Below are 27,534 nucleotides of genomic sequence, written 5' to 3'. Positions count from 1 at the left end.
AGTAGTACAGGGAGCATTTTCAAAGTCAGACCGACTTGTGTCGGACCAGTTAAGACGGCTCCCATAGAAAAACATTGATTTTCACACATCATGCGACATGAGCTCCCAATGTCGGAGCGTTTGTCGCACTAGTGTGAACCTGAACTTAAGGCCTAATCTGTGTACCAGAATTGCCTGCTTATTTGGTCTTCAATAACCATATTATGGCATGACTTTCTGATTGGATGTCTTTGTGAATGGACAAAGGGTTCCTAACTGGATACACCTGTGACAATTGGATTGTACATTTATCATTTTATAGTGTTCACCTAGTAAATTGTTCAATTGGACTAAACTTGTGCCACCAATAGTTGAACACTAGGGTCAGTTTGGTAGAGGAAGGCACCTGGGAGAAAACAAAGACAACACTTTCTTGTGATAGAAAAAAATGGTGGTGCACATCTTTTATCATCTGCAGCAACAACATGTGCAGTGTCACAATTCTCTGGCCCAGCTTGGGTGCAAGACAATTTGAAAACTGTGGGGAGTGTCCTGAACAAAACACTTTGGGGGAAATTAACAAAGAGTGTTGAAAGCACAATGCTTGCATCCCTTTTGTAAACATTCAAAATGGAGCTCATACTGTTCCTAAATTAATAAAAGGGGCCCCTTTGTCACTTAGGAGTGACCAGTTCTCTTTTCTTCTGCTTCTATGACAGGGTAAAAGAAGGGCTAGAGCTGAATGCTCCCATGTTTCTGCCATCTTCACCTCCCCTACACTCACCACAGAGCAAGAGAGGGGCCGTTTACCCTGCAAGCTCTGCTCATGTAGTGTGACCACTGCATGGGCAGACAGAGAGATGTGTTCTGGAAATAACGCCATGTTCCATTACTCTAATTTAAGACTGTGTTATTATTGCAGGGGGTTGGTGTCTGATTCTGGCACTTTCAGGGAGATTTCCCCTCACATAGAGGGTTTTAAAATGTTATACTATTTTAATGTATGTACTTTTATGTATTTTTTTATAATGATTGTTTGCCTCATGTTGTACCTGTAAAATCCAATAACATGGAGTAGCAATTCTGTTTCTCCAACTTTTTGTGCTGTCTACTGACAGCTCACATCCAGTATGAAAAACACACCTGACTGGAATATACGGCAGGTTTCCATATGGAAAAAAAGACATATTCCCCAGTTAATTAAAGACAGACCTGTGCCTAGTTTGTATTTCACTCTGAAATAGAAACTAGCGCAGGTGATGCAAATAGATCTGAAACTGGTCTATCTGCTTGGTTAATGTGGCACACATCATTTATGACAGTTTCCTGTGCCAGTTTGACTGTTATACTCATTATTGTTTACATGTATCTTCATTTTTATACTCATGACCGTTCACACTTATTTGAATGACCTTTATTTTTGTACTGGTTTTGTAACCTTCATTAAGCGGGAATGTGTTTGGCCGCCCAAAAAACATTGGATTTTCTTCTGCTTTGGATCAATTGTATCATTACAAATCATGCACTCTTGGACCTTTGTTTGGTGGACTGCTGCTCAACTGGTGCCAGTGTGCTCAGTGACAATCTCAGTGACCCTTTGAAAATCTGAAGTTAATACCTAATTTCGTTCTTGTGTCTGTAAAAGAAGGGGGCATACTTGTCCTATTCACCTTGGGCAACATGGAGATGACAGCAACTCTGCACACTCAAGAATAAATGGTGTATACCTAATATAAAAGGCATGCACGATAGAGAAACAAAAATAAAAGACAGTGCTGTAATGCTATGTAACGTCTTAGTGCATTCTCTATTTCTTACCATACTGAAATCTCCTCTGGCAGTAGTTATTTACAATATTGTGTGCTACCAACAACTGTGGAAACCAGAAACAATAGTGTTGATATACCATAGGCTAATAGACTGTGTACTGTGTACTTTGCACTCATTTCCCCAGAGCTTAGTGAATGTGGTGATGCTCTGCTGATTTCCATCATCCAATCATGTGCAAACAAAATTATTATTTTTTTCCTTGCACCTGGTTGGCTATTCTTAACAAAGTAAAGCTTCACCACATTCACTAAGCTCTGGGAAAAATGAGTGCAACTGTTCTTGCAACATGCACAGTCTATTTGCCTTTAGTGAATCAACCCCATCGGTTCTTCTTTGTGTGGACAGTAATCATCTACAAATCCAGTATTTAGTGTTTTAGTGCTTGGTCTGGAAATCCATATCTATGTTTTCCCTTGTAATAAATCAGGATAAAATAGGGACAAGGGGTTGATTTACCTAAGGGGTTTAGGCTAACTTTGCAAATTATATGTTCACTTAGCTTAACAAATACTGTCAAGAAACTGAAACAGCAAAAGAACATGACAAAGAGACATCATTAGTCCAGCAATTATGCTGGATTGTCATTGTAGATTTGTACTGATCTTAGGAAGGAAGAAAATATATGCGAAAACAGAAAAAGAACAAAGCACACCTTATTGTGCTGCAAGTCACCTTAATAAATAAAACAAAATTGTAAAACAATGTACTTACAAATAAATAGGCTCATTAAGTTTAATAAATACACCCAAATGGTCAAGAATGCATCCTAACAACTAGGGATGAGCCGAAAACCCCCCCGTTTGGTTCACACCAGAACCTTCGAACAGACCGACCGTTCGTGCAAACATTTAGAACCCCATTGACGTCTATGGGACTCGAACGTTCGAATTCAAAAGTGCTCATTTTAAAGCCTACTATGCAAGTTATTGTGATAAAACGTCTTTGAGAACCCGGGTCTTGCCCCAGGGAACATGTATCAATGGAAAAAAAGTTTTAAAAACTGTAGTTTTTTCAGGAGCAGTGATTTTAATGATGCTTAAATAAAAAAAAAATGGAAAATTCCTTTAAATATTTTACCTGCTGGGTGTCTATAGTATGCCTGTAAAAACGTCTTTGAGAACCCGGGTCTTGCCCCAGGGAACATGTATCAATGGATTTTTTTTTTTTTAACAGTCGTTTTTTTTCAGGACTCCTGGAAAAAACAACCATTTTTTAAAAAAAATTCCATTGATACATGTTCCCTCGGGCAAGACCCGGGTTCTCAAAGACGTTTTCACAGGCATACTATAGACACCCAGCAGGTGCAATATTTAAAGGAATTTTTCATTTTTTTTTTTTTTTATTTAAGCATCATTAAAATCACTGCTCCTGAATCTTTAGGTGCAAACTACAGAGCACACATTCAGTACACACCAAGTAGCTTTAGGTGCAAACTACAGAGCACATGACCAGTACACACCAAGTAGCTTTAGGTGCAAACTACAGAGGACACAGGCAATAAACCACGTAAGAATACTGCAGCTAGCACAATCACCTGCCTGCCAGTAAATTAGGAAGAACTGATCTAGCTAAACTATACAGTGTATAAATATATGTACAACACCTGGGATGTATATATATCCTCTTCACACTGTAACATTAACTGACTAGCCTGCCTACCTGCCTGCCTGCTCTATCTACCTGCAAAAAATGACACTCTCTCTGTCCTCTCTTAATCACTGCAACACACTACACAAGGCCGACCTGCAGGCGGCCTTTTATAGTGTGGGGCGTGTACTAAACCCCCTGAGCCATAATTGGCCAAAGCCACCCTGGCTTTGGCCAATTATGTCTCTCCGTTTTTTGCAAGCTGTGATTGGCCAAGCATGCGGGTCCTAGTGCATGCTTGGCCAATCATCAGCCAGCAATGCACTGCGATGTTGCAGTGAATTATGGGCTGTGAAACGTAACTCAAATTTGTCACAAACGGCCCAAAAAGTTCGTAATTCGACGAGCGATCAAACATACGATGTTCGAGTCGAACATGAGTTCTAGTCGAATAGGAAGCTCATCCCTACTAACAACACTAGGTTCACTCATCTAAATGCCGGCATGGAGGAGTTTTAGTGTATGCAAACCGATTGATCCCATTACATCTCTGAAGTTGAGCCTGCAGTTTTCCCCAGGAAAGACAGTAGGGGGGCCAGTAGAACTGTACTATTGCCTCTCAAGTATTTTAAGGTATCTTCTCCTGTTACCAGAGTTAAAGGGTCACTAAAGGAAACATTTTTTTTAGCTAAATAGCTTCCTTTACCTTACTGCAGTCCTGTTTTTTTTATGTCCTCATTGTTCGTTTTTGCTCTAATCCTTCTCTGTTCTGAACACTTCCTGGTTGTCTGTTTCCTGATGAAAAAAGTCATGGGAGCTTTCTCTCTGTGGTCACTAATCAAGGAGGTGTGATTACTGTGTGTCTAAAACCCCTCAACACCAATCAGTTTCGTTTTTCAAACCATCACTGCCCTGTATTGGCTCTGTGCAGCAGAGAAGCAGGAAACATGCAAAAACTAAACTGAAACTGTAGGTACATTATATGATTGATTTTGATCTATTTTTAATCATTTTTAAAAGGAATCAGCTAACTATTATGTCTCCATACCCTGTAAACAGTCATTTCTGCAAACAATTTTTTTCCCTTTACAACTCCTTTAACCTCCCTGGCGGTATGATTCTGTCAGAAAAAAGGTGCTGAAAGCGGTACCATTATTTGCAAGGAAATTTGGCGTTTTATATTGTAGGTCTGTCATTTTTAGAAATAACTCACTTAAATCTGACCAAACAAGATTCTAATAGGCATCCCGGGTATGACATTTTTTTAAAAACAAAATTATAAATTATAATATAATAAATAATTATAAATAATTATAACAAATAATAATATAATTATAATAAAAATTATTCAATAATGTAATCAAATTAAAATCACTGAAATTTGCTCAGTTGCAGAATTGTTGCTGTCATTATTTTTTTTTTTTTATGACGAATTTCCCCACAAATCGCTATCGCACAATTCTGCAAGTGATTATAATTTATTATCGCTGTTTTTTAGCTGATCTAAAACTATTTTTGACATAAAGGGACACTTTTGGTTGCTATGGACAATCTACAGTTTGCAGGGAGAAAGAAACGTTTTTATTATATAAAATGACATGCATGACACAGGACAGACCACTAGGGACAAGGGGGGTGTGTTTTTTTTACATACAGTACTGTAATCTATAAGATTACAGTATACTGTATGTAAAGTGTTTGTTTACGTTTTTGAATTTGGCGCCGTTCTCCGTCCCCGTGCGTCGTAACGTCGCAGGGAACGGAGATCGGCGTCACACGGAAGCACTATGTGAATCGAGCGAGGTCCCGCTCGCTCACACAGCGCGGTGGCATCGCTGGATCCAGGGACAAGGTAAGTAAAAAGTGCCTGTGGATCTAGCGAGGCAAGCCCGTGACTGACACGGGGTTACCGATAGTAGCAAGAAAATCTAACCCCGTGTCAGTCTCGGGAAGACCGCCAGGGAGGTTAATTTAAAAAAAAGTTGTATATTCTTGAGTACCCAAGAGAATTTTGCTTACAAATGATTTGATGATTTAAAGTGCACACAACTTTGCATACTTTAATAAACATGCTCCAGGCCTTTAGTAAATGAACACAGTGTCATTATACTCCATAAGTTAATACTTACTTTTCTTTGAATTTTTTTTTTTACTTCTTTAGTAAATAAGTCATAATGAGAGAGTAAGGCTAACCATATATACTTTATCTCCTTTAGATCTACTATCAGCTATGTAGTGCAAGGGCCTACCTGATATGATAAAGATTGTTTTAGTTTGTCCATAAATTACATTGTACAATATCCTTTAGATCAACCATTAACTAGCAGTGCAAGTGCCTGCCTGATATGATACTGACTGACTAGATTGTTTAAAGCGGTTGTAAACTGCATATATATATATATATATATATATATATATTTTAAACCTGCAAGGCAAAAGGCATAATCAGCTAGTATGCACCGCATAATAGCTGATTATGAAATACTTACCTCAGAAAGAGGTGAAGAACACTTACCTGGTTCACGCCGAGCGAGATGTCATCTTGCTCCGGCGTGTCTTCCGGGTATCGCCGCTCCAGCGCTGTGATTGGCTGGAGCGGCGATGACGTCACTCCCGCGCGTGCGCGCGGGAGATTTAAAATCGGCAAGGTCCGGCGGCTACCGGATCTTTCGCTGTGGATTCCCCCTGCGCATGTGCCGCTGCAATCAGCGGCACATTGCGAGGGGAATATCTCCTAAACCGTACAGGTTTAGGAGATATTCTTTATACCTACAGGTAAGCCTTATTATAGGCCTACCTGTAGGTAAAAGTGAAAAATAAGGGTTTACAACCGCTTTAAGTGTGTCTCAAATCACGCTGTACAATCTCCTTCAGACCTGCCATCAACTGTGTAGTACAACAGTGTAGTGCAAGGACCTGCCTAATTTGATACTTCATTTGATTATTTAAACTTGTGCTCATATGACATGGGTTTGGCAAATCCAAAAGCGATAGTACAAATAGTATACACTAAGACAGTATGGTGTATGGCTAACCTAAGGCAGATTATATATAGGATATACTGCGCTGTGCAATAAATGAACACAAAAATTAGCTGCCAACACAGCTGAGACAAAGCAAAAACTAGTGAATATGAAAAAAAATCCCATTACGCATGTTATGTGGTTACCGTATGTCTGGCTCCAACAAGACTACATGTATTTTACACTACCTTGTGTTTATTGGAATTTGCGCTGCCAACTGATATGTGGATTCAGGACCAGCTGGATACATCTTGATGACTGATTATACAAGACTTTTTTGACTTGGGTGGTATATACCTCACCAAGTCAACACCATCTGGTAAGCCTCCTCCGTATATCAGTGGTGGTGTCTCTATCCTTTCACAAAGTGGGTCATATCCATGTGGAATTCTTCATTTCAACCTTGCAGTTTTTTCTACACTTTTGGACTGTTATTTGTGTTTGGTCACAATAGAGGACTGCTTCGTTCTGATTTATTTGTTACAGTTTTTTTTTTCACGGACCACACTTAGTGTCATTGAAATAAAGATATCATGTATATGTATGTGTGCAACATTTGACATGCGTTGTCAACTGACTTATGCACCAAAATAAGCACTTCCCTTTTTTCATATTAACCTAAGGCAGATGCCAGGGAACATTGTAGGTAGATTTTAAACAACAAAAAAGCTGAAATTTATGCACTGAGGAATACTCAATTATTATGACTTTGTCCCCATAAAATCTCCAGATGTGACTTTTTTTTACATATGAAGCAAAGCAGTACAAATGAAATTAACACCAATAAATATGCAGACTTTGTGGAGCAGAGCTGCTGATGCCCTTCTGACCACACTTTCCCATTAAAAGCTAAGATGTCATCAGGAAACATCTGCTGCTCTTGCGCTTTACCCAGCAGAGCTGTAAGTGTTGCAGAACAATAAAGAATGCAATTTACACACTAGTAAAACATAAAACCTGTGCATAACGTAATTTCAAGCCTTGTATTTCCTTTTAATATGATGCATTAGAAAAGGTATTGATTTTCTGCTCTTTGGAGGCGAGCCCCTTTTCGAGATGCCTGTTTTTTTCCATGATGATGATACTTTTTAGTGTCAGTATTCATTACTGTGCATTGCTCGCCGTAGCCAGCCTGACAGTTTAAGGTGCGGTATATACTCTGGGAATACACACGGATTGTTAGGCTTATCTTAGGCTATCCCTGATGTACAAATCTCTTTGTATAAAAGATAATCACAGCCACTTACCCATGACTTTTTTTTTGCAATAATAAAAATTATTTCCCAAGAGAAGAGAAACAAAACGGTTCTTTCTGGAGGATGGCCATGTGTAAGGATGAGGAATTTTTGGAGTATTCAGACCTACATAAAGACTTTATAAAGTGTTAAACCTGCCTTGGTGTTATGAGAGAATGAAAATAGGCAATCGTCCATTGCATAGCTACAGTACATTTTCCAGGGTAGTAAATCTCACAAAATACAGACCCAGATATAAAACCTTCTCGAGCATCTGTTATCCTGTGCTCTTCCTCCTATGATCTGTGAAGAAAACACGAGTAGAGTCAATTAGCAGCTGGAAAAAGCATTATCTAGAAGGTATCACATGACATGCATATAGGGTTTTATTTACAGTTAAAAGGGAAACGGAAAGAAAAGCAGTGAACACATCTAGATTCATATTTTTTATTGATCTGATCTGCCTCTTTCATTAATTATTTAAAAATATGTGCAGTACATGAATAGATAGATAAATAGATAGATAGATAGATAGATAGATAGATAGATAGATAGATAGATAGATAGATAGATACACACACACATAGACATATATCCATATACAACTATTTGACTGAAGTATGTGAAGAGGTATAAAAAATTACACAGTATTATTGATGGGAATATTAGACAAAACACAAAGAAAAGTAGCAGGCTGTGCTGAAACTTTCAAATTGTTCAATGTTTCCATGAGGTGGCATGAAAGGAAAATGTTAGTTAGAACTCTTTTCTTTTTTCCAAATTCTTTATTTAGTGAAACCTTAGATTCAGTTGCAGAAAATTTACTGTGAAGCTCAGTTAGTTATATGAGTAACATAACAATGAAAATAAACAAGTGATATATCAGGTCTGTAATTAATTAAATAGACAAGAATGGGAGAGAATCTGTAAGATCTGCATAGGATGACAACATATTCCAAGATACTTTTTCTTTTTGTATTACGAGTGTAAGAATCAGATATATAAAGTACAGAGATGATGGCGAACAAGGGCAGATAAAAAAAGGATAAAGCAAGAAATTAGGGAGAAAGGTAAGGAGGGAAGCATGTGAGGAAGGGGGAGAGGGATGGAAGTAAAGGGTGAGGCCTCGTACACACGACAGTTTTCCTCTATAGAATCCATCAAGAAACTTGGTGGGAGAGCTTTTTTGCAGAGGAAAACGATCGTGTGTACGTTTTTCATCGAGGAAACTGCCGAGGAACTCAACAAGGAAAAAAGAGAACAAGTTGGCCTCGTACACACAACCGGTTTCCTCCATAGAATCCATCAAGAAACTTGGTGGGAGAGCTTTTTTGCAGAGGAAAACGATCGTGTGTACGTTTTTCATTGAGGAAACTGTCAAGGAACTCAACGAGGAAAAAAGAGAACAAGTTCTCTTTTTCCTCGATGGGAGTCTCAATTTCCTCATCGTGTTCCTCGTCGGGCTAGTTTTCGACGAGAAACGCGAGCGTGTGTATGCTAAGAAACCCGTGCATGCTCAGAATAAAGTATGAGACAGGAGCGCACCTTCGGTAAAAGTAGCGTTTGTAACGGAAATAACACATTTTTCACGCTGTAACAGACTGAAAAGTGCAAATCGTCTCTTACCAAACTTTTACTTAACACGCAGTAACATGTGATTAGCAAAAGCAGCCCCAAGGGTTGTGCCAGTGGAATCGAACTTCCCCTGCCATTGTATGTGTTTCGTCGAGGAAAACTATGTGTCTTTTCCGACCACAATGGAAGAAAGTAGAATTGTTTCAGGAACAACTCAACAGTGGGGTCTTACCCTCGTCTGATATGAATAAAGTGCCCCAGTAGTAACAGGTGCGAATATGGGCTTCAGGTTTGAGTAGTAAACTCTATAAACCTCTAATAATTGCCATTGACTTATAACAATTTCTCTGAAAAGTATAGATGTGCACTATCATTATTGGTATAACCTTATCAAAGCATCAAGAACATCTCCAAACAAAAGTTGTTTTAAAGTTGTTTCAAAGTTTTGAATAAAAGTATGGAACAGTTAGAACCACTGTAAGGGCCCATTCACACAAGCGGACCGTATGTCCATTTTTCATCCATCCTTTTTTGGATGAAAAACGGACATACATGTATCCCTATGGGATAGCAGATGTGTATCCCTATGATATGAACATCCACTGACACCCGATCTCATTAGTGTCCGCTATGCTCCGATTGTGCAGATGGAGGAAAATCCTATTTTTCCATCCGTCTGCAGGTCAGATCGGGTGAACACGGACAGACGGTCTTTGTTCATCCAATCCCCCCATAGAGTAGAGCGGAGATCTGACAGGGTGGTCCCTGCTGAGCAAGCGGGTGTATAAGGAACGGATCCTCATGGATGGTGTACAGAATGCCCCCCCAATGAAATTTCCTGCTTGTGTGATTGACTTACTGATTTTCCAACTAGTCTGCACTAGCATAGTGCAAGTCAGAGTTTGGGCATCCCTTGCAACAAAATGTTTATTGTTGGTGAGATACTCCCAAAGGAAACGAACATCTGAAGGGATGCAGGCCCTTCCACCTTCCTCTTTAGAACCCTGCAAGTGCAGCAGCAGATTGATAATTATAATATCACCCTCATTCACATTTTGCACATACACACAGACAAACAGCTATTTCTTCAGTAAAAGAAAAGGTATGAATCTGCATCAAAGTTTGTTAAAATACCATTGTATTGTACATATAGGAGAGCTCCCAGAGGGGGATCTTTTTTTTAACAAAAGTGAAGTTACACTTTTAGTTATCATTAAATGGAACCTGGGACATAAAATTACATATATCATTACACTTAAAAGAGAAGTATGGGGAAAAAATTCTCACAATCATACTTACCTAGGTAGATACAGCATCAGTCCAATGCTGCATCTGTCCCCCGCGACCTTTGCACTGAGATCCGAGCGTTCAAACACCACTGATGGCTCGGTTCTCAAGGCTCCCCGAGCAGAGAGCTGATGCCTGTGAATCAGCAGCTCTCCTCTCTGCTCCTCCATGCTCATTGGAGCACTGAGCTGTGGAGGGGCAGGGATTGGGCGTCTCAGCCTCTCAGCAGCTCACTGGTGGATCCAGACTTCATTGTCATGATGACGTGGTGCCTGGACTGATTCCTGTGACGTCAGCAGAGAGATTACTTCAAACCGCTCTCTGCTAAAAACGGGTCATAGGAGTGCAAAACAAATTGCACTCCTGTGACCCTTAGGAGAAGCCCAGCCAAACTAAACACCAGGCTGGACTTCTCCTTTAAGTTTTTTGACTGTAGAAGCAGACCACGCCAAGATGTCAGGTGGCCAGACACGTTAATTAGTAGAAAGGCAATGGTCCCTGAGGGCCTTGTATCACTTGACCAATGACAGTTTTCAACTATTCACGAATAAAAAAAGATCGAAAACTCTTTAAATCTAGGAAACACATTTCTTCCAAGAACTGAGTAAGCAAAAAACAGATGCCAATGTTAATTTGTTCATAACATTTTTCTAAGCACTGCACTCTCAGTGGAGCTTTTTGAAATGCAGATTTCAGCAACATTTTAAGGTAATTGTTTACCTAGGGCTTAAATATTGTATAGCTGGCCCTTGGAAATACATTTTTCACTGTCCAACTCTTTGTTACTATTGCTTTGATCAGTATCTTCCATTAGTTAGCATGTTAAAGAAGATGTACAAATTAGGATGTCAGTATTATTCTGAGCTACCACCTGAAATCAACTTCCGAATCCCATAGGCTGCACAGTTATAATTATTCTTTCTTCAAATTCCAAGGGATAGTGCCATTTGAATCAGGGATCCACCAAAACTGCAATAATCTATTTAAAGGAAAAGTACAGCCAAAGCTTGTTTGGCTGTACTTCTCCTATGGATCAAAGGAGTGCAGTTTGTTTTGTACTCCTATGACCTATTTTCAGCAGAGAGCGGGCTGATGTCAGGGATGTCAGTCCAGGCAATACGTCATCCCGACAATGGGAGTCTGGATCCACCAGGTACCTGGACTGATACCCTGCTCAGCCTCTCTGCGAGCCGAGCCGCTGAGAGACTGAACCGGCCACTCCACTTCCTCTACAGCTCAGCGCTCCAATGAGCATGGAGGGGGCAAAGTAGAGAGATGTGACTAATAGTCTACATATCTCTGTTCACAGAGCTGTGAAAACTGAGCGATCAGCGATGTTCGATTGCTCAGTTTTCAGTGCAGCATCAGACCCATGCTGCATCCACCTAGGTAAGTATGGATCCGAAATTGGAAATTCCTTTTCAAGTTTGGCTGTTAGTGAACACAATGAATACAATTTTTTTTTAATTTATGAATTATCCGAAATAACGAATGGAACGTAACAAATTAATAATAATAAATAATAATAGTAAAACTTGTTGAATTATTATAATTAATATTGTTCATTATTATTATTATTATTATTAGTTACATTCCATTCTTTTAGATGCGCCATTCGTTATTTTAGATAATTCATAACTTCAGATAAATTTGTATTCATTACGTTCACTAACAGCTAAGTTTGAATACCTATAATTTAATAGTTAGTAATAGTTATTATTAGTTAGTTATTTCAGATTTTCTGATTTTTAGTTTTTCAAATTTTCGTTCTTATTTTTGGATTTTCAAATTTTCCAATTTTGGAGTTTTCAAATTTTCCATTTTCAGGTTTTCGAATCTTTGAATTTCCAAATTTTTGATTTTTGGATTTCTGAATTTTCCGAGTTTCTGAATGTTCAAATTTTCAAATTTCAGTTTTTTTTTAAAAGGTTTTTCATTAGTTTTAATATTTGCGAAAGAACTAATTTGTCGAATTTCATCATAAAACGCACTCAGAACAAAATTAATTGCACACGTCTAATGGAGGGCTTTCTGTCTATTATAGGTAATGAAAGGCATCATGTAGTGTATGCTTTTAGAGAGGACTGTAAGCCATATTTTCACTATGTGTTATGGTATGATGCATAAGATTATTAATTAACTCAAATTACAAAAAAATAACAAGATCAAAATTCCCTGCTGTAGAAGAGCTTTAAATCTTACCTCTCCTTTCACCTGTGTCATCTACCTTGCCTCTTTTCCAGCTCTTTGGCCTTTGTGTGGGCCAGATAACTTTGTCCCCATTACATGTTATGATTTTATCCTCCAAATTCTATGTCAGTACAGGATATACAGTAGTGATCGGAGGAACAGTGTGGACACAGGCTTTTAGCACTCTCAGAATTGAGAGCAGGGCTAAGTGGTTATCACTTCTGCCTCGCATCACTAGGGTTGTCGGTTTGAATCCCAACCACAGCACTACCTGACTGGAGTTTGAATGTTCTCTGTGTGACTGAGTGGGTTTCCTCCCACTCCCCAAAGACCCGCTGGTAAGTTAATTGGCTCCTGTCTAATTTACCCCCTAGTGTGTGAATGTGAGCTAGGGACCTCAGGTTGTAAGCTCCTTGAGGGCAGGGACTCATGAATGTACAATATATATGTGTAAGTGATGCGTAAATTGACAGCGATATATACGTACCTGAAAAATGGTAAGGTAGGAGACATGAGCTGCTAGACGGACTTTTGATCTTAATTTTTTTGCAATCTAACAGGGTTTAACACATGGACATAAAAAGTTTTTTTAACCCACAATCGCAACACACAGATAATAACATGCATTGCCTGGGTGTCTTGGGTTTTCATTGAAAATAGATACCACTCTGCATGGTGTGCAATGTGCTGCCAGCCATTGCAGAAAAGAGTGATTAAATGAGCATTTCACCAAGCCTTAAAGGGGTTGTAAAGGTTTATTTTTATCTTTTTAAAATAACAAACATACCATACTTACCTCCACTGTGCATTTAGTTTTGCACAGAGTGTCCCTATCTTCTATGGTCCCTCGGCGGCTGTCTCAGCTCCTCCCCGCAAGAGCTAACCCCCCTCTGGGAAGCGCTCTCCCAGGGAGGTTAGCTTGCGGCTGCGCTCCCGTGTGATACAGTCGTCGGCCATAGCCGCCGAATTTCTCATTTGGCCCCACCCCCGGCACGCCGCATTATTAATTTGATTGACAGCAGTGGGAGCCAATGGCTGTGCTGCTATCAATCATCCAATGAAGAGTCGCCTCAAGCTGTGGGAAAGCATTGTGGGATTGCGCCCATGGAGATTCGGGCTCAGGTAAGTAAAACGGGGGCTTGGGGGGGCCAGAGAGTGCAAGGTGTTTTTTTCACCTTAATGCATAGGATGCACTAAGGTGAAAAAACACAAAGCTTTACAACCCCTTAAACATAACAATAGTATACATTTACCCTTACTGATCTGCAACTGCTTGCTGTGAGTTCCTTTTTGCACAGCATTGCTTTGTCTTTATTCATTTTGATGCTTGGTATTGTTTTAAAATATTAAAGGGGTTGTAAAGGTACATTTTTTTTACCTTAATGCAGTCCTCCTTCACTTACCTCATCCTTCGATTTTGCTTTTAAATGTCCTTATTTCTTCTGAGAAATCCTCACTTCCTGTTCTTCTGTCTGTAACTCCACACAGTAATGCAAGGCTTTCTCCCTCGTGTGGAGTGTCGTGTTCGCCCCCTCCCTTGGACTACAGGAGAGTCAGGATGCCCACTAACACACAGCTCCTTTCTCTATCTAAAACGTAGAGAGCGTCCTGACTCTCCTGTAGTCCAGTGGAGTTACAGACAGAAGAACAGGAAGTGAGGATTTCTCAGAAAAAATAAGGACATTTAAAAGCAAAATGGAAGGATAAGTGAAGGTGGACTGCACTAGGGTAAAGGAAGCTATTTAGGGGGAAAAATGTACCTTTACAACCCCTTTAAATATAATTTTGTTTTAAAATTGTACTAAATAGTAAAAAAAAAAAAAAAAAAAAAAAAGTGAAATAGTATGGTTGATATAGATTTGATAACATGTAATATGTTATCAAATCTATATAAATCATGTGATGCCTTATTATACTTACAACATTATTGACAACATATGTTTTTGTAGGTATTGTCAGCACAGACTTTAAAATGAAAATTTTATGAATTACCTATACTGCATTAAAAGTTATGCATTGATTTAAATTGTTTGGCGTATTTTCTATAGCAGGTCTGGAAAAATGATGTAAACCTGGTATATAAATACACTAACATAAATAAAATTCAGCATTCAAAAGAACACAGGATGAGAATTATTATTAGGAATTCTCATTTCCTAGAATTCCATTTTCTTGGTGCTTGTTCAACTTCTGATGTGTTGTTCAAGGACGGTAGGGAGGAAGTTCAAAAAAAGGTTTAACAATCTGCTCTAAACATTTTACAGCAACACTATCATTTCCTCTAGAGTGGATTTTTCCTGTATACATGCCAGACGTGTATGTTATATAAATGCACACAAATGTGTACATACAACTATGTAGTAAACATAACGGGCCTTTTTAATAATGCTATATTGCTTCTTATGAAACGATTTGTATTAATTTCTGTAAAATCTCATGGTATACTAGGAAAAAAAAAAAAGAAAAAAAGAATAATAGAAGCTTAAGTATCACCAATATTAAAATATTGGCCATTTTATTAATTTACTACAGGTACAACATTTTATTTGTTGTACTTTTGGATAGAGTAGGGAAGGTTTAAATTCCCTATCAGGTTAACTATTGTCTGTCTGTGCTCAGAAGGGGATTTTCCCTGTTTTGGAAACACAACAGGCAATGAGGCACATACCCTTCATAGACAGTTGTCACTAGGATATTTGGGCCAGATTCACGTAGGCCGGGCGCAGCGTATTGTAACTGGTTTACGTTACACCGCCGCAATTTTTCCAAGTTAGTGCCCGATCCACAAAGCACTTACCTGGAAATTTGCGGCGGTGTATCGTAAACACGTCCGGCGCAAGGCGGGCCCAATCGAATGGGGCGAGTCCCATTTAAATTAGGCGCGCACCCGCGCCGGACGTACTGCGCATGCTCCCGTCGCAAATTTCCCGACGTGCTTTGCGCGAAATTACGACGCGCCGAAGTTTTGTGAATCGCGACGGGTAAAAAAGACTTGCGCCGGAAAAAAAAGAAAAATTAAAAAAAAAATTAAAAAGCGACACGGGAAAGACGGGTATACTTTTACATGGTGGAATAATTTTCCACTTTGTAAAAGGTGCCCTATCTTTGCGACGGCAAACTAACAGTCGCGGTGACGTAACGACAGGAAAAAGCTTTGTGGATCGCCGTAACTCCTAATTTGCATACCCAACGCTGGTTTACGACGCAAACTCCCCCCAGCGGCGGCCGCGGTACTGCATCCTAAGATCCGACAGTGTAAAACTATTACACCTGTCGGATCTTAGGGATATCTATGCGTAACTGATTATATGAATCAGTCGCATAGATAGAAACAGGGATACAACGGCGTATCAGGAGAAACGCTGTCGTATCCCTTTTGTGAATCTGGCCCTTTGCTCCCATTGAAATATTTACCTCTTGCAGGGCAATTGGTTGGCACGGGTCCTGGAACCTAGCAGTGATTATGATAGTAGTGGTGCCTACTACAATGATTTATGGCTTTCCCAAAGAACGGCCAGGTATGACTCATGCATTACAAAGGTCCAAGCTGTACTAATGTAACTATGGAAAAATATGCCCATCTAAAGTTCATCTTTAAACAATTGACCATGATTGACAAACTTATTTAGCAAAAATAGAATTATTGCACAGGTAATCACAATGTAAAGATCTCTGCAAGAGCTAAAGTGTGACAAACACAAAATAATTTTCTCACCAATAAAAAGCATTATACTGCACTCTAAATTTACTATTCTTTTCTCCTTTTAATCAATTAGACATATTTCTTCTCTACTTATGACAGATACCATTAGACTTTAGGTAGATAAGGAGGGGTTCAGGTGCACTTTGCAAAAAGCAATTTGCTGCAAAAAAAAAAACGTCTCCCTGCTTCACCATACCGGGAACAATTTACTGCATGTTTGCACTGCTCTATTGCAATGTGAATATGTAATAAATTCTTCACGGCAGAGCTGAACAAATATATATATATATATATATATATATATATATTTGTACGGTGTGTATATATATATATACAGTATAAATATATAAATATATATATATATATATATATATATATATATATATATACTGTATATATTTGTACGGTGTGTGTATATATATATATATTCAGTATGTATCACTGAAACTTCATCCTCCACTACACATGAGCTATCCCGTTCTCACAAAGAGACACACAAAGGATTACTGATGGGTTTATTTAAATCTGTCAGGGCTGATTATATTTGAAATTAATATTCTATAGCGAGGAACAATATTCTCTTGCACACAGTAGATAGATTCATATCACATAAACCATACAATGCAAGGAACTGTTTACCTTTTTTTATTTGTTTTAACAATGCAGTAACAAAATGTCTGCATTTTTCCCCAATGCACTGCAACCCACCTCAATATGGTATTGGGGAACAACAGGGAGAAACATTTTTCTATATTTCCCTGTAAGGTAAGCCTGTTTCTATCTAAGCTAGGGTTGCCACCTGTCCAGGATTCACCTGGACAGTTCGGGTTTGGAATCATGTGTCCAGTTTTCAGACTGTCTGAAACCAAGACACATTTTTTAGACTGGACTGTGGCTTTCCAGCAGTTGGCTAAGCTGAGAGTGTTACACTCTTTCACACTGCCCAAAGCCGAAACTAACAACCCCCCCCCCCCCAAACGCATAGACAGGAGAGGAGAAAGGGCTCGATCTGCACCTCTTCCTCCCACCCCTACTCCTCTGTGTCTGCCCACGCTCCAATCCCCAGCGCTGTGCCCCATAAATGGAAAGTTGGGGCCGGAAATTTGAAGTCCAGTAGCCTCAGATACATCTGGATGAGAGTTGCTGACTGCCAAGGGGTGAGTGAGCTCACCACCCATCCCTGTCTGTGACTGAAGTCTCCCCTTTCTCTTTCCTGCTTCTAAGTGAGTACTTTAGGGTAAATCAGGGTTCTCAGAGCACCCCTTACATCAGAGTTCCCCTTTACACCAGAGGTCACACCGTTTCCTCTTACATCAGAGTTATCAGTGTTCCCCCTTAAATCAGGGTTCCCAAAGCATCCCTTGTGTTAGAGTCCCCAGAGTTCTCCCTTACATCAGAGTATGCAGAGTCCCCCCTTACAGTAAAAGGGAACTCTGCGAGTTCAGATGTAAAAGGGGAACTCTGTGGACTCTGATGTAAAGGGGGACTCTTGTTATTAACTTCATATGATTAGAAATGTTATTTAACAGCAAAATATATGTATAGTTTACACTATAAAAAAAAAATTGCCGTGCCTGGTTGTTCGGGTTTGACATGAAGAAAAGGTGACAACCCTAATCTAAGCAGATCAATGCAGGTCAACAGAAATAGATAAAAAGCAAACCCTTATAAGCAAGGTAAGCTACAAAGTTGCATACAAATACAACTAGACACATGTACATGTTGTTTTAGCTTTATGTGTGATGAAATCATCTTAGTCTGGGCAAAGAGAACTGCCTGACCTGCTTACATCAAAGGACTTGCTGCCTCTCACCAGAGTGAGCCTTATTACTTTGCAGAGAAAAGCTGACTCTTGCTTTTCTGTTGCTTTGAATAAAGTGTAAAGTGCTTCTTGGTTTCTGCACTGGGCTGTTGCATATTGCTATTTTCATTCTGAGTCAGCCATAAGATTCTAACCTGGGCTGGAGCCTGAATAATTTCAGCTATGGTATTTTTTTATACAACATTACAGATATACTATAGCACAATAAATGCAACTGTGCTTTCAGTTGCACTTAAATACCTATCCTATTCAGCATGCATCGGAAACTTCAGACACACGTTTCTGAGGGTCTGAAAAAATTTGTCTTACAGTCTCCTGATTATCAGATCTCCAGGTAGTCACCTATAACAAGTGCAATCACCCTGTGCTGTTCTTCCTCCTCCTAGATCTTTAGTTAATATTGAGCTCAACAGCAGTACAGCTAAACAGTATTGCAGTTTCAAATAACTTTGGACTACTTTAAATATATCAGGCAAGAACTTGATACTCAGTCACGGAGTAAACATAAATACATACAACCAGGTTATTTAAAACAAAGCAGAAACAATTACAAACACCAGCTCTGACATGCCATGTTTCATCTAGGCCCCTGATGAAGCCAGTGGGCAAAACACGGCAGAGACTTTCTCCAGCTTAGTTTTTTGTTTTGATTTTATCCTTTTCTAGTATTTACTTCTTTCATTTATAGTGTCAACCATTCTTTAAAAGTTCACGGAACTTAATTTCCAAAGGATTTCACTACACTTAACAATGTGACCAACTTCTTAAACTCCAGCTAGATTTGGGTAAAGAGTGGAGGAGTTTGATTTTATGCCAGATTTTTTGTAATCTCTGTAATTCCAGTAGAAGAGATTGTTCAACACTTCCTGTCTCTGTGACTCCAAAGAAAAAAATAAAAGAAAGAGCCATCACTCCCAAAGGAAGGCACAGTGAGCAATGAAAAAAATGTCAGAACATCTAACTCTTTTTTTTTGTTTTCTACTGGAGAGATTTATGATTGCTACTCTCCCTTGCTATAGGTGAGGGGAAATCTCTCTTATTAGGATTATTTATCCCATACCTGACCATATTCCAGATTTTTATTGCTCCTCATCCTCGCAAAAAATAAAAACCACAGAGGTGATCAAATACCACCAAAAGAAAGCTCCATTTGTGGGGGAAAAAAGGATGCCAATTTTGTTTTTGTGCAAAGTTGCATGACCACGCAATTGTCAGTTAAAGCAACGCAGTGCCGAATCGCAAAAAGTGCTCTGGTCAGGAAGAGGGTAAATTCTTCCGGGGGGTGAAGGCCAGAGTGCTTACCTATAGGTAAAAGTCAGAGATGGGAGTTTACTCCCACTTTAATGATTTTCCCTTACTGCAACGTGCTTACAAAACTATGTTAGTATTTTACAAATAAAGAATAATGAAAACCATAATAATCTTTGTAATTGTAATAAATTGTGGTCCAGAATATACCCGAGAGCTGGTGTGCTTTATATACCAGAGTTGGTCTTTATCCCAGGTCTGGGAATGTATTTACCACTAGTAACTCTTAAATTGCAGTGTTTTACTTTATCGGTTTCCTAAGTATGAGATAATAACAATAGCAATTCTGTTCCGTAGGAACGATTCAAAAGATATTTAATATCTCTATAATCTCCTAAAGCTTTGCTGGTCTTATAATGGTTACTCACATCTTGTAGTTGTAGCTGTATTTAAAAGGTTATTTTAATGCTTCGTGAAAAGAAGTTAACTACATATAAAAAATGTGTTCTATTGTTTAATCAAACCCTTGAGCCAATGGGTACCACTTAAATGTATTTCAGAAATCACCACGTGATACATACAACAAAATTGATGCCCACGATAAAAAAATTAAAGGTGGTCTATGGTTGATGATATTTGTCAACATAAGACTCTGTAGACGAACATTAGCAAGTAAAAAGGGTTAACTTTCTGCGTTTTCCCTATTTTTTTTTTTTTCAGTTATACATTTTATTTCGTCCCTCAGTATAACCGTATATATGTATATATATATATATATATATATATATATACTGTACAGTATATATGTATATAAATGTGTGAAACAATCAGCGCCACCCTAATAATTAATCAAGTACAAAATTGCAGCCGCTGTACACTTTAAGTCAAATCACTACACTTTAAAAAAAAAAAAAAAAAAAAAAAAAATATATATATATATATATATATATATATATATATATATATACATGCGTGTAGTGTAGCGCTACTACAGAGATAATTCATTCAATGCTATACTTAGTGCTATTTATACATGCAATCAAATTCAAATTCATAAAAAAATCATAATAAATGTCCCATAATTCAATATAAATCTTGATAGTAGTGCTCCAGTGTTATTATCATATCGCCGTGCTTCTCAATAATTCTTATTGCTTGTGCACACCACCACCAGCTATTTTTTCTGCTCACCTCAAGGATGAGTCAGGAAGACTCAAATTAACTCTTTATTTTCACTCCCCAAACATCTTTCCTTTCTATCAGGACTCCCTTTCACAATCTCCAATCCACCCAATGTGTCCCTCACAGATAGGGGGTTGATCTCTGGGATTATTTAGCTGTTCCTCCACTTCAAGGGACTCATGTAATCAAAAACACAGCTGACACAGTGCTCTCTGCTATAATACTTTTATTTAACCACTTAAGACCCGGACCATTACGCAGGTAAAGGACCTGGCCAGTCGCTTTAACTGACAATTGTGCGGTTGTGCGATGTGGCTCCCAAACAAAATTGGCGTCCTTTTTTTCCCTCAAATAGAGCTTTCTTTTGGTGGTATTTGATCACATCTGCGTTTTTTTTTTTGCGCTATAAACAAAAATAGAAAAAAAACAATATTTTTTACTTTTTGCTATAATAAATACCCCCAAAAAAGATATAAAAAAACATATTTTTTTTCTCAGTTTAGGCCGATACGTATTCTTGTACATATTTTTGGTAAAAAAATTGCAATAAGCGTTTATCGATTGTTTGCGCAAAATTTATAGCGTTTACAAAATAGGGGATAGTTTTATTGCATTTTTATTAATAATTTTTTTTTTACTACTTTTTTTACTACTGATCCGCAATTTTTTTCGTGACTGCACACAGCTCTCATCGTTCTTCAGCTCCAGGAGACCGATCGCGGGACTACGGCAGCGATCGGGTCCGCGGGTCCCGCGGCGGCGGTCACGGAGCTTTGGACCGGCTGGGCGCTTAAAGAGGACGTACAGGTACGTGCTTGTGCCCAGCCATGCCATTCTGCCGACATATATGTGCAGGAGGTGGTCCTTAAGTGGTTAAAACCCTGCTTAAAGAGGACCCTTACTCAGGGATTTTTCTCTCCAAAAATAGGTGCAGGAACTCAACAGGCAGGGCTGGACTGGGACACAAATTTGGCCCTGGACTTCATCCAGACCGGCCCACTTTAATTAAAAAAAATGCTGCCCCCACCCCGAAAAATCACGCCCACCAAAAGGCCCCTACATCCATTATTGTATATCATGAGAGGGTGAGAGAGAGAGGGAGGGTTGAGGGAGAGGGGGTGGATGAGAGAGGGGGGTGAGTGTAAGTAAAAGAGAGGGGGTGAGTGTAGGACCCCTTTTTACACTGAGGTTTTTTAGGCGCTTTTGGGCTAAAAATAGCGCCTGTAAAGCAACTGAAAAACGCCTCCGCTGCAATCCCATGGTGAAAGCCTGATTGCTTTCACACTGGGGCGCTGCCAGGGTGTTAAAAAATGTCCTCCAAGCAGCATCTCTGTTTTAAAAAACGGCCCACTGAGCCATCGGCCCACCGGGAAACTCCCTGTAGTCCCTATGGCCAGTCCATCCCTGTCAACAGGAGATGATCTCCCAATGAACCCCCCCCCTCCACCCACACACACTCACACCCTGCGAACCACATCAAATAGTGGGTGTGGTCAAATTTCACCAATAGTGGAAGGGTCTTATATTGGAAGTGCATTACATACTGTGTGCAGAGTTTAACGATGCGTTACTTGAAGAGTTCAGGGGGTCCTATGTACACAGTGCATAATTCAGGGGTGCCCTACACAGAGTGAAAAGTTCAGGGGTGCACTACACACAGAGTACAGAGTTCAACCTTCTTCCACAGCTGCTTACTTCTGCCTCCCCATCCACATCTCACTTTCACCCCTCTTCAGCCCTGTCCTCTGTATGCAACTCCCCTTCCACTGCCCTCATCTTCTCCCTCCCTCCTTAAAAGCTCTACCATCTTCCACTTGTCTTACTAGTGTTGCTGTATTACGCTGAAGCATCCAGCCAGCTCTAGTACCTCCCCGCACACTGTGGGTGGCTCTGCCTCCTCACTTGCAGGGATATCATCCAGTAGGGGTGTCGGAATCTGTACTGTACCCCGGGCACCTGCATCCCCTTTGTCCCCATCCTGCACTCAGTGGGAGCCACTCAGGAGATTAGATCTGTGGGAGCCATTGAGAGACAAGCTATCACTTGTAAACACAGAAGATGGACTTCTTTGTTTACAAGTGATAGTGATAAGCAAGGAGCAGAGGTTCTGAGCCAGAGGTGGTGGAACTGAGTTCCACCAAGTTCCAGCTGAAAAAAATCCCTACCCTTACTAGATAAAAAAAACGAAATTTTCTTGTTACATGTATTGAGAGCATCCACTCGCTCACCACCATGGCTGTGCCACGTCACAGGCTCGGATCCTCTCCTCTGTATATGTGTATATATATATATATACTGTACATATATATAATTAAGAAAAATTTTATATCAGAAGAGATCCAAGGATAGCTCTGATCCAAACGCACAATGGTAAAATGAACTCAATTTTAAAGCAGTGAATAGCAGCTATTATATAAAAACAAAGTAGAGAAATATCATATGCCTCATTAAAATGGTATTAATAAAACATTAACAGCGCTTGAGATACCAATGAAAACTCATGAACTCTTTAAGCTCATAGCCTGCTAAATAAGATACTGGTAGTTATCAGAAAAAACTAAGACCAACTACACGTCATCTATAGAGACCCCCGCTGGGTAATCTCAAGAAATAATAACAGTCCCAAAAAAACACGATCAAAGGATCAGACAATCAGAGTCCATATGTCTTTTGGTGACAATTCACACAATACACATTGCTGGCAGTGTTTCAGGTGCACTTTTTTATCCTGCTAGGGACAAGAAACTTCACTCAGCTGCAATACCCTTATGGTATTGTACTCACCAGACTGTAGACATTACTGGCATTGAAAGGGTCCTGTCAGAATGATCAGCTCCAGCAGCTCTCCTCCATGTGTATGGCGGTATCACTCAATGGGTGTTATGCGTGCAGCAAGGCGGACATGCAGGGAAGCAAAGGAAACTGCATATAGTGTAAAACCCTTTATTTAAAAAAATGTTAGAGCTTGTCATTTAGAGGTCTGCATCTGCTCACACAGTAAACGAGGTTCCAAATACAGAATAACTGTTCCGTAAATCCCGGGTAGATGCTGGCTCCTGTACAAGCAATACGACGCATAGCCATGACTGACGCGTTTCGTGATTGGCTCACTTCTTCAGAGGGCGTGCAATATGTTTACTAACAAAAAATTCTAAGTTCAATCCCACCTTAAACTTCTGCAGCACTGGTATACTCCAACATGCTCATCTAAGTTTTTCCCCGGCATCTCGTCCCCCTGTTGGAGGGACTGAAGAGAAAATGGTTCACTCCTACATCTTTGGTGGACATGCCCCGAAGTCTCTTCATTATGGATTTTTGCCTTCATATCTTCGAGTAATTAAAATTTGAATGAAAGCAAATTCAGACAGTGCTTTAATAATGTTGAAATATGAGAGTTGGCCTTTACACCACTGGCCCTTTATCATTCACTGTATCATCATTGATAGGAGAACATATGCCACAGAGTAGAAGTAAAAAGACCCCCTCCGGAATACACACTCGGAGTACACACGATCAGTCCATCCGATGAGAACGGACCGATGGACTGTTTTCATCGATTAACCGATGAAGCTGACTGATGGTCCGTCGCGCCTACACACCATCACACCATGCTGAAAAAAACGAAGTTCAATGCTTCCAAGCATGCGTCGACTTGATTCTGAGCATGCGTTGATTTTTAACCGATGGTTGTGCCTACTAACGATCTTTTTTTTCCCATCGGTTAGGAATTCATCGGTTAAATTTAAAGCAAGTTGCCTTTTTTTTAAACGATGGTTAAATAACCTATGGGGCCCACACACAATCGGTTTTGACTGATGAAAACGGTCCATCAGACCGTTGTCCTCTGTTTAACCTATCGTGTGTACGAAGCCTTACTGAATCTAAAAACTCAAACACAACTTGAACTTATGTGCTCTGTTAAAAATAGACACAGGGGAGTTTCAAGCACTAATTCATAGACATCTGGAGCACATATTTGAAACAAAGAAACATGAGTTAAGGATTTTTTTTTTTCTTGACCAAAGTACACTTAGCAACAGGACATGGTTTTATTTTAGTCACACTGATTGATAAGTTAGGAGGAAACATTTCTTTCTATCATGTTTTAAAATAGGATTGCTCCCAAAGGTTTGTTTAGCAATAAAACGAATAAAAAAGTCTTTATTCCTCTGCCATTTTTGTTACTGCTGTCTGTGTCCCAGCCATGTCCACCCTATGTCCAGTAATACATTCCCATACATACAGTATCTCACAAAAGTGAGTACACCCCTCACATTTTTGTAAATATTTTATTATATCTTTTTATGTGACAACACGGAAGAAATTACACTTTGCTACAATGTAAAGTAGTGTGTAAAGCTTGTATAACAGTGTAAATTTGCTGTCGTCTCAAAATAACTCAACACACAGCCATTAATGTCTAAACCGCTGGCAACAAAAGTTGAGTACACCCCTAAGTGAAAATGTCCAAATTGCGCCCAATTAGCGATTTTCCCTTTCCGGTGTCATGTGACTCGTTAGTGTTACAAAGTTTCAAGTGTGAATTGGAAGCAGGAGTGTTAAATTTGGTGTTATCGCGCTCACTCTCTCATATTGGTCACTGGAAATTCAACATGACACCTCATGGCAAAGAACTCTCTGAGGATCTCAAAAAAAGAATTGTTGCTCTACATAAAGATGGCCTAGGCTATAAGAAGATTGCCAAGACCCTGAAACTGAGCTGCAGAATGGTGGTCAAGATCATACAGCGGTTTAACAGGACAGGTTCCACTCAGAACTGGTCTCGCCATGGTCGACCAAAGAAGTTGAGTGCTTGTGCTCAGTGTCATATCCAGAGGTTGTCTTTGGGAAATAGACGTATGAGTGCTGCCAGCATTGCTGCAGAGGTTGAAGAGGTGGGGGGGTCACCTGTCAGTGCTCAGACCATACACCGCACACTGCATCAAATTGGTCTGCATGGCAGTCATCTCAGAAGGAAGCCTCTTCTAAAGATGATGCACAAGAAAGCCCGCAAAAAGTTTGTTGAAGATAAGCAGACTAAGGACATGGATTACTGGTCAAGCGTGGGTGGTGGCAACCAGGTGAGGAGTACAAAGACAAGTGTGTCTTGCCTACAGTCAAGCATGGTGGTGGGAATGTCATGGTGTGGAGCTGCATGAGTTCTGCCAGCACTGGGGAGCTACAGTTCATTGAGGGAACCATGAATGCCAACATGTACCGTGACGTACTGAAGCAGAGCATGATCCTCTCCCTTCAGAGACTGGGCCACAGGGCTGTATTCTAACATGATAAAGACCCCAAACACACCTCCAAGATGACCACTGTCTTGCTAAAGAAGCTAAAGGTAAAGGTGATGAACTGACCAAGCATGTCTCCAGACCTAAATCCTATTGAGCATCTGTGGGGCATCATAAAATGGAAGGTGGAGGAGCGCAAGGTCTCTAACATCCACCAGCTCTGTGATGTCATCATGGAGGAGTGGAAGAGGACTCCAGGGGCAACCTGTGAAGCTCTGTTGAACTCCATGCCCAAGAGGGTTAAGGCAGTGCTGGAATGTAATGGTGGCCACACAAAATATTGACACTTTGGGCTCAATTTGGACACTTAGGGGTGTACTCACTTTTGTTGCCAGTGGTATAGACATTAATGGCTGTGTGTTGAGTTATTTTGAGGGGACAGCAAATTTACACTGTTATACAAGCTGTAAACTCACTGCTTTACATTGTAGCAAAGTGTAATTTCTTCAGTGTTGTCACGTGAAAAGATATAATAAAATATTTACAAAAATGTGAGGGGTGTATTCACTTTTGTGAGATACTGTATGCTGCAAAACATTAACAAGAGGGATTAATGACAGAAAAGTGATGCAGCAGCTTTATTGATTTCCTCCCATTGTCCTTTTTTCATATCAAGCAATAGGCATCACAAGCTGATTCCTATATCCTCTTAAGTAAAGTATGGTGGTACCATTCATCAATTGCCTACAGCATCCTGCAAGAACTGTGGGCAAGCCTGTAGGATATGCGACAGATATAATACAGTGTCTTTACTTTGAAAAAAAGTGTCACAGCAAACCTGTATTGTACCATCATAGCTATGTATGATCACCTACAGGTTTAGGGATCACATTAATTTTATGCGGGTACATGTGCAAGCCCAAAATGTAAGTTCATTCCTGCTCCTGTACATGTGTTTTAATGAATCAGGCTTAATACATTAGCACTTAGTTACTCTTTCCAGTGGATGCAGTCTCACAGAATTGTCTTTTGACCTCAGGGTATGATATTTTGGGTACACAGCCTTTACATATCACATTTGTGCTTGTTGTGGTATTTCCACCTGAGCTGCCAAACCTACTACCATTTAAAGCACCTAACCCACTCAAAAAATAAACCATGTAAGAGGGACATCAAAGCAGTCCTTACCAATTCTCTTATTTATGCATAACCTAAATCTAAACTCTGAGCACAAAAAGTTTGATTCAAATATGTTCTTAATGGACACAAAGAACTATGGCTGTGGTTTGTAAAAGAAGACATCATCACTGTACTGCGCATAGCCTGTGCAGAGAGCAGAGCTGAGGGAGGCACCCAGCAGGTCCACCTACTATAGCTTGCATACATTGCAAAACAAAAGAACAAATTCTTCTGGACAGCCACACTCCGAAAAAAAATTGCCTTTATTGTAAATCCAAATAGAAAAACAACACTACATGTCACAGCACACCGGCAGAGCTGACGCGTTTCACACTATACTTAGTGTTTTTTTTTTATTTCAATATATTTTTATTGTCATTTTTCATATAGACAAAAATAATGCATTACAGTATAAGATAGTATACAATGTAGCACAGTGTGTAATATATGAAATAAT

At 39.6% G+C, this 27,534-nt stretch overlaps 1 protein-coding gene across 3 annotated transcripts in view; it reads left to right on the top strand.

Annotated features, from left to right (window-relative positions):
• EPHA5 (EPH receptor A5) overlaps positions 1–27,534 on the top strand; it is a 389,544-nt gene that overhangs the window by 210,574 nt on the left and 151,436 nt on the right. The gene's annotated exons all lie outside the window — the stretch shown is intronic.

This window comes from Rana temporaria, chromosome 1 (genome assembly GCF_905171775.1).
Source record: "Rana temporaria chromosome 1, aRanTem1.1, whole genome shotgun sequence".
Classification (NCBI taxonomy): domain Eukaryota; kingdom Metazoa; phylum Chordata; class Amphibia; order Anura; family Ranidae; genus Rana; species Rana temporaria.
The sequence above is the reverse complement of the archived record's forward strand: the minus strand, read 5'-3'. Positions and strand labels throughout refer to the sequence as shown.